This window comes from Teleopsis dalmanni, chromosome 1 (genome assembly GCF_002237135.1).
Source record: "Teleopsis dalmanni isolate 2A chromosome 1, ASM223713v2, whole genome shotgun sequence".
NCBI classification, from domain to species: Eukaryota; Metazoa; Arthropoda; class Insecta; order Diptera; family Diopsidae; genus Teleopsis; species Teleopsis dalmanni.
The window spans coordinates 58,558,477-58,567,316 of NC_051846.1; positions in this window are offsets into that span (position 1 = coordinate 58,558,477).

Sequence of the window (8,840 nt, forward strand, 5' to 3'; positions counted from 1 at the left end):
ATTAACACATAATATTATAAAATTAAATAGAATAAAATTAATCAGAATTAAATAAATGTAAATACAATCATATAATTATAATTAAAAAATATAAAACAAAAAGAAAACCAAATAAAATACGACAAAATAAAATAAAGTTTAATATAGTACAAAAAAAAATTAAACAAATTAAAATAAAGTAAAAAAAAAATTAAACAAAATAAAATGAACTGCTATAAAACTTGGACTGCGATAAAATGTTCTATTAAAATAAATTCCCACGTTCGTAGTGAATAGGAAGACGCAGTGGGGTGACAGAATGTCGTACTTAACGAGAAGAGGACGAGAATTATAATAACTAATTTAGTTATTAATATATTTATTAATTAATATATGAGTTCGATCAGGACTATATCCAAGTATGACATCAGCTCGGAGCTGCTATCCCCGATCTGTTATAAGGAAATTTTCAGCTAGAGACACTGTGATCTTCGTTCGGAAGAATAAATATCTGCTGCTCAGTTAAGACTAGTTGTTTATAGAATCTAGAAAGTTATATTATAGTCGCAATGTTACACTGGTAAACCAGAACTCTGTTAACTTCCGTTCTATTCCGAAAAAATTAATTTCATTTGTTTTTTTACTCTTAATGTTTATTTCAATTAAAAGATTTTATTTATTTCAAAAATAATTCAAAATAAAGGTGACTGAACTATTCTTATTAACACAAAAAAATTTAACCTGTATTCAATCCATTATATTTGCAATATTAAATAACAATTTATTGCATAAATTATTGTATGACTAACTTTTTAGTTAAACATCATTTTTCTAATGAATAGTTTTGCTAACAAATTAATTTGCATTTTAACAAAATTATTGAACTTAATTAACCCCAACGGCACACTTGCTAACTAATTTGATACAGAAAAACAATAATAAAAATTTAAATTAAAAATGTAAAAAAAAAATAACAAAAAGTGAATAATTTATTATTATTCAAAAGTGAAAAACAAAAAAAAAAAGATTTTAATCATTTGAAATCTATAACAAAAACAAAAACAAAAACAACAATAACAAAAACAATAACGACTAAAACAGAAGCGGCAACGTCAACGGCAATTGCTAATGAAAACCGCACGCCTCGCACTCAAACTGTACAGTACGAAATATATGGCATAACTTAAAATTTATTGACCTTTCCCAACTAAGCATTTCAATATTGAAACACTAAATAAATATATTAACAATAAATGACGTCACAACGACGACAGCCAAGCGAAAGTCTCAAGTGAAAAAAGCAACATAAAATTAAATCAAAAACAAAAACAAAACCAAAAGCATGTGAATAATTTTGTTGGCAGTTAATGAATGTTTTTTTTTGCTTTTATTTTTGTTTTTGTGTTGGTTGTGCTTTTTGTTGTTGTTGTTGTTTTGTGACACATTTTAGCCAAATCTTCCGTGGGTGGCGAGTGAGTGGCAGCTAATGATCGTGCAATAAAAACGGTCGTCGTCTGTCCGTGTAATTAAAGAAACAGAAACGAAACAGGTCCGTCTCAGGTCTGACATTGACAGCTACAAATTTGGCTATAACGTTTATTCTGAACCATTTTCGAGTATTTAAAAGATTGTATTTTTTTTGGAGATTTTTTTCTGCGTATAACAGAAAGTAAAAGATATTTCACAATATGTTTTTTTCATTTTTTTTTGTTGTTGAGATATTAAAGCTAACAGTTCTTACCGTTATAAAAATTATCTGATCGAGAATTATTAATTTATTTTGTCTGTTGAGAATGTATAATTTAGTAAATTTTTGTTACCGGATTTGTAAAAAATTTTGTTGTGTCATTTCTGAAGCATTAATATTCAAGAAAAAAATTAAAAAAAAAGAAATTTCGTATTAAAAAACAATAACAAATTTATTATTAACAAAATTCGTGAAAATAATCGAAAGTGATTCAAATTATTTTGTTCTGAAGTTAAGAATCGTGGGTTTTAACTTACAGTTAAGTAAACTGTAAATGATGAGTTTATAGGAAATGACACTTAATTAATCCATCTTTAACCACAAGTGGTTAATCAGTCTTTATACTTTATACTAAATCTATTGATATACATCTTTATTCCATTATAAAATTTAAAAGTATTTTATTAAAATTATATTACTGCGCTCACGCGTATGAGATATACCCTGAAGACAAAATTCAAAGAAGTTTAACATTAACATTGAAATCAAAATTAGGAATTGTCGCAAAAATATAGAATATTAGAAAGGTTCGAATAAAAATGAAAAGACAACAACAAAAATTTTAGTTAATTTGTTGAAATTTGACTGAGCTTTTCCGAGTATTGCCAAGTACTCAACATCAGTGGTCTTAGGAAATATTCGAGTTTTTTAATTAGTATATAAACCCTATATAATTTGTTTGAACTGCAAGTGTCAGGCTTAAAACTCGTGCCTGTCAAATTAGTAGTGACGACTAATTATGTTTTTCTTCAAGTAGCCAAGGCTGCACAAATTTTCAATGCTCAAGTTCTAAGTTTTTTGTAATTTTTTATTTTTTAAGTAATACTAACTAAAGCACTTGTCAGGCTTTTTTAAATTAGAACGAGCTTATAAACTATAGTTTTATTTGAAAACATAAGTTAAACGAATTGAAAGTATCATCAGCCAAATTTCAATAAATTAACTAAAACATTTGCTGTCGTCTTTTCATTTCTATTCGAATCCTTTTAACTTTTAAATAGTTTCTTAACATGCGTCACTTTTGGCAAGAAAAGATTAACATTAAAATTATTAAATATTTATTAAATAGAGAATATTTTTTTGAAAGATTGTGGATTGATACAGAGCAATATAATACAGTTTCTATATGTATCATTAGACACACTATGCAATATTTTATGTTAAGGCTGTGGTTTCAGATAGCAAAAAATTGACGAATCATTGATATAAGTATATTGAGGTTAAGAGCAATGATGGTTTACTGAAGAAAACAATAATTTTTATATATAACAGTCATTTTTTGCCTATCCGAACCATGTGCTTACGAAAGAACTGTGGATAAAAAGCTTTTCTTTAAGGGGGTTAATAGAATAATATTGTGTTTAATAGATATGAGGGTTTACTGAAGAATGAAATCATTTTTATATATAAAAGTCAGTTTTTGCCTTTCCGAACTGTATGCTTTCTGAACAATCTAGTAACTCTGGATTAAAAACTTTTGCTTAAGGCTATATCTTTATGAGAATTCATGTCGAAAGATATTTTTATATACCTATATTGTTAAAAATATTTAATATTGATATTAATACTAATATCAATATAATTTTGAGATATTATCTACTTGTAGTCCTTAAAGCTTCGCTGAGCCAAATCTAACATATTTCTTATGATTTTTCTCAAAGTTTGTATAAAAAATTCTTTCTATTAGTTTTGTTTATCATAGTTTTTTCATTTTAAATAGAAATTTTTTTATCCTTCAGTTTTCCGTACTGAACTGCTTCTACAAAAATTAGCAAATTCCCGTAATTCCTTTAGTCTCTTATTTGAATTCACAAAGGATCATCAATAGCTAAACAAGCTAATCTACATTTTCAATCAGCATAAGTGGCTTTTTAAAAGAAAAACACTTAAACAAGCGCATTTTCAATAAAAAGTCCATGATTTATCCTTTTTTTATGTTTCAGATAGGAAAGGAAAGGAAAGGAAAGAGGAACTCTCTTCGGTTTTCGAGTCACATCTGTCAAAAGACACAAAATCAAATTTATGCCAAAATTTATGTGAAATCCGTTTAAAACTTTTACGATATCTAAAACGAAAACAACAACAACAGAAACAACAACAAATCGTATAAAATCCAAGAAACATAAACAAAACAATTTGAAAGCATTTCTTTTATGCATATTTTGAGATAAACTCGTAAATATTTGAAAAGATATAAAAAAAGGATTTAAATAGTTTGTTCTGACAGCCAAGAGTAGAGCATAAAAAAGTAAAAAAACAAAAAAAAATATCTACAAACTGCAACGAAGCGTTTCAAATAATGTTAAGATGGAAAAATGCTATAAAATTATTACGGCTTTCAGCTGGTGTGGATCTCTGAACCGAAGGCGAACTCTCATACTTCCACATTTCACTAAATTTAGTTGTTTTATTTTTTTTTTTTGAAGTTTTTATTTTAAATGTTTTTTTTTCTTAGAGTAGTTTTTTGAAAAATTAATGCCAAATAAAGAATTCTCGAAGTTTTGGTATTAGCAAAGGATGTGCAACACATACTAAAGCTTAGTGCATTGCATTATTATTTCTGCTCAAAATTCAAGTTTTACGTTTTCTTTTACTAAGAAAAACTGATTTTTATAGATTTTTAAGCTCTTCGTAATATTTTCTTTCCTTGGATTTTCAGATTTAATAGTTCTTCCATTTGTTGTGGAGTAAACTTTGCATTTAAAAGCGCATTCACATGTCATTTATATTTTATATATAAAAACAAAAGAAATGCAACTCTGAAGATAATTAGGAGTTACGAGGGAAGTCAGTGTAGTTTTTTTAAGTTAATAAGTATGGCCATGTGATATATGTTTGTATGATTTTTTTAAGTACAGTCAAAATTCCATAACTCCAAGTACCATTTTGCAAAGAAAAGATTCGACTTATGGAGACTTCGAGTTAAAGAATTGTGTGTAACGAGCCTTCTAAACTCTGTTGCACTCTATTAAGTTTGAGTTATAGAAAATTTAAGTTATCGAAGTTCAAGTTATGGAAGTTTAACTGTAATTTCAAAAATTTACATAGCACTTAAGTACTTTTTCCACAATTTTTATACTTTGATCTGAGCAAAGAAAAGTTTACTGGGCCCTCTTTATTGTTAGAATGTCTTCAAGAGTTGACATTTTGGCTATAAATCAAAGTTCGAAAACTTTTCTGTTTAATTAGAATTTACTAGCAGCACGAAAAGGTCAAAGTGCTCTGTTCTGCTGAAAATCAGCACCCCGTAGGTATTTTTTTATGCTAGTACTGCAGTTTTTGGCGCAATTTCGATGTCCCTACCTCACAAACTTAAAAATGAGTTATGTTTTGAGCCAGTGCATCTAAGCACTTGTACTCTTTCTTAACTCGAGGTATCTTCTAAACCCCTCTTTACGCCTTGACTGGATTATTGTTTATCACTTCATCAAACTAAGCAATAATTGACCTCAGATCTGCATACTTCCCCGAGGAGCCTGTAACCATTCTGAGAATTGATAACGCGGTGTTAGTAAATCTGTCAGTTTTCGCAAATAATTTCAGGGCTCTATTCTTTATTTTTTGATGGGATCAATCTTGATGTCCCTGAGGATGTCATTCGTCCTAATGTACTATGAAACTTTGAAAAGTGTTAGTAAATCTGTCAGTTTTCGCAAATAATTTCAGGGCTCTATTCTTTATTTTTTGATGGGATCAATCTTGATGTCCCTGAGGATGTCATTCGTCCTAATGTACCATGAAACTTTGAAAAGTTATCTTAGAGCCTAGCTTTCTAGGTGGCGAATACTAGCTTTTTTTATTATATCATAATATAACCAAATTTCCGATATATAGCGTTATTTGTACTTAAAAAAGTTGCACATATCTTTTATCGCCTATTCTATTACTACTACTACTACATCTTATATCAACTATTAACTTTTACGTTATATACACTAGTTTTATATTGATTACACAAAGTATTAAAAAGTAAACGTGCGATCTGATTTTTGTTCAGACCCATTATCTCGAAAAATATACTTAATTGACATATAAGGAGAAAACTTTGTTCAAAATAAGTGTCTTTACTATAATCCGTTGTTAAATGGACGTGTCTAATAAATAAGAAACGTGCCAAGTCTTTATATTGTTTTTAAATTAATATATTTTTCAATTGTATTAATCTAATCGCTGTTTTAGTCTAAACTAAAATCTAAACTAAATTATTATACTAAATTAGTCACAAAGTTCGTGGAATGAAAGTGAATGAATAAGTTCCCTGTTGTTAATATATTATTTTTTGATATGGTCTCACTTGACTTTAATAAACTTATCTACACATATACCAAGTTTTGGTTACATTCTCATGAAACTTGATATATAAAAATGACGTCACAGTGTTAGTGCTGTTATTTTTGCTTTAGTATTATATTATTAAGCTTCTTGGAAATGTTTATTTTTTTTTTAATTATTTTATAATAATCACTATTTAAACATTAAAAACATATTAATATAAGATAAATACAAAAAAATCTATTGTTATATTGTATATATACAACATCTAACTGTGAATCGCCATTTTGAGTAATGTTTGGTTATGCCAGATGTAGTTAATCCATATATATTTCATTGTTATTGATATACTGTCGTATTGTTTATACTTGTCAGATTTTAACTACATCAAAGTCTATTTGTCTGCCAGCCTGTCTAACCATATTTCGGATATTTATCCAAAAATGACAAATGATACTCGTGCTAACTAACAAGTTGGCAGTGAATGAAAAAAAATCCGATTGATCTATTGACACTTTCAGTGTTGGAAGCAATTAATAAAAACACGAATATCCCAAAAATGGTGTCAAATGCATTTTAAATTTTAATTGATTGCAATCGATCGCTTGATTTGTATAAATTTTTTTTTTGTCAAATGTCAACAATTAGCAATAGACGCGGCCAAACTAAATGATCGCGTGATGTATCCTATTTGGAACCAAATGTAGTGTTCATTCCGTAAACACCAAACCAAAATTGGTGAAACAAAGCGAACGAAGGAAGTAAAAATCTTTTTGGCCATGATTTTTACTCATGAACTCAATCGTTTTAGTTCTGAAAATTAAACAATTAATTAACGAATTTGTCGCATTGTACGATCATAACGAATTTAATTAGCCACCATAAAAGGCTAGAACGAATTTAAGGATGTCATTTGAAATTCTAGAGATCTCTGAGAACAACTCATCACACCGAATTTGGTGTTTCTTTGTAGTCCGTTATTTATGGGGCTTGAGGAAATCGTTGATGCTATACCATAAATGTGGAGTTAGTCATGGAAAAAATTTAATTACCGTTTTTAGGTGATTAACCAATTTTAAGCACAAAAAAAAACATTACTGACGTCTTTTGCTCAATGAGTTTTTTAACACTTGAGTTCTTAGAATTTAATTTTTTTTTTTGTTTTCAGGAAATGTTTTTTGTATGAGTTATAATAGCACAAAAAAAAACTTTATTTATAGTTATACATTGTGACCGAAAAGCTTTCGGAAATTCTCATTTAAAATTCGCGCGCTGTATATTTTTCGATATTTTAAGTTTATGTAGTTTGGCAGCACTGTCCCTTAATTACTATGCCAAAATGAGCGCGAATCTGTCAGACAGTTCGTTTACGGCAGCTGTTGAAACCAGTTCACCTCAGTAGTGCGTTGCGAAAAAAACAATGGAAAAAAATATTGAACAAAGAGTTTGCATCAAATTTTGTTTTTCGAACGAAATTTCGTGTGCAGAATCGTTGCGAATGCTACAAAAGGCTTATGGGGAATCAGTTTTATCGAAAACTCAAGTTTATGAGTGGTACAAAGCCTTTCAGGACTGTCGTACGACCGTCGAAGACATGCCGCGTTCTGGACGACCTTCGACCTCTACCACCGACGAAAACATTGAAAAGGCAAAGGAAATCGTGTTCAAAAATCCTCATGTGAGTGTTAGAGAGATAGCACGAGAGCTAGGCATCGGTCGTGAGATGGCTCGTTTGATTTTGGTGGACAATTTGTGTATGCGACGTGTCAACGCCCGGCTTGTTCCGATTCACCTCAATTTGTTCAACATTATCAACGATTTTAAGGCCAAACATTCAATAAATACCATCGAACAGCCACCGTATTCACCTGATCTTGCACCGTGTGACTTTTTCCTGTTTCCCAACCTCAAATTACCACTCAGAGGAACGCGTTTTGAATCCATAGAAGACGTAAAACAGAATTCGCAGAGGGAACTCAAAGCCATACCGGAAAGCGCCTATAAAAAATGTTTTGATGATTGGAAGAAAACGTTGCATTTGTGTATCGCTTCTAATGGAGCATATTTTGAAGGAGATAAAATAAATATTGATGAAGATTAAGAATTTTGCGTTTTATTTAAAATTTTCCGGAAACTTTTCGGTCACAATGTATTATATTAATATAAAAGTAATTATATTTGTTGATATATAGTTCTTTCAATAAATAGATCACAAGAATAATATAAAATGAATTTATTATAGTTTTTTATATAATACTTCAACAATAGTTTTTTATACAAATACATTAAGACTGAAAAGTTTTCGGAAATTCTCATTTAAAATTCGCGCGCTGTATATTTTTCGATATTTTAAGTTTATGTAGTTTGGCAGCACTGTCCTTAATTACTATGCCAAAAATGAGCTCGATCTGTCAGACAGTTCGTTTACGGCAGCTGTTGAAACCAGTTCACCTCAGTAGTGCGTTGCGAAATGTCTTCGACGGTCGTACGACCGTCCTGGAAGGCTTTGTACCACTCATAAACTTGAGTTTTCGATAAAACTGATTCCCCATAAGCCTTTTGTAGCATTCGCAACGATTCTGCACACGAAATTTCGTTCGAAACACAAAATTTGATGCAAACTCTTTGTTCAATATTTTTTTCCATTGTTTTTTTCGCAACGCCCTACTGAGGTGAACTGGTTTCAACAGCTGCCGTAAACGAACTGTCTGACAGATCGCGCTCATTTTTGGCATAGTAATTAAGGACAGTGCTGCCAAACTACATAAACTTAAAATATCGGAAAATATACAGCGCGCGAATTTTAAATGAGAATTTCCGAAAGCTTTTCGGTCACAATGTA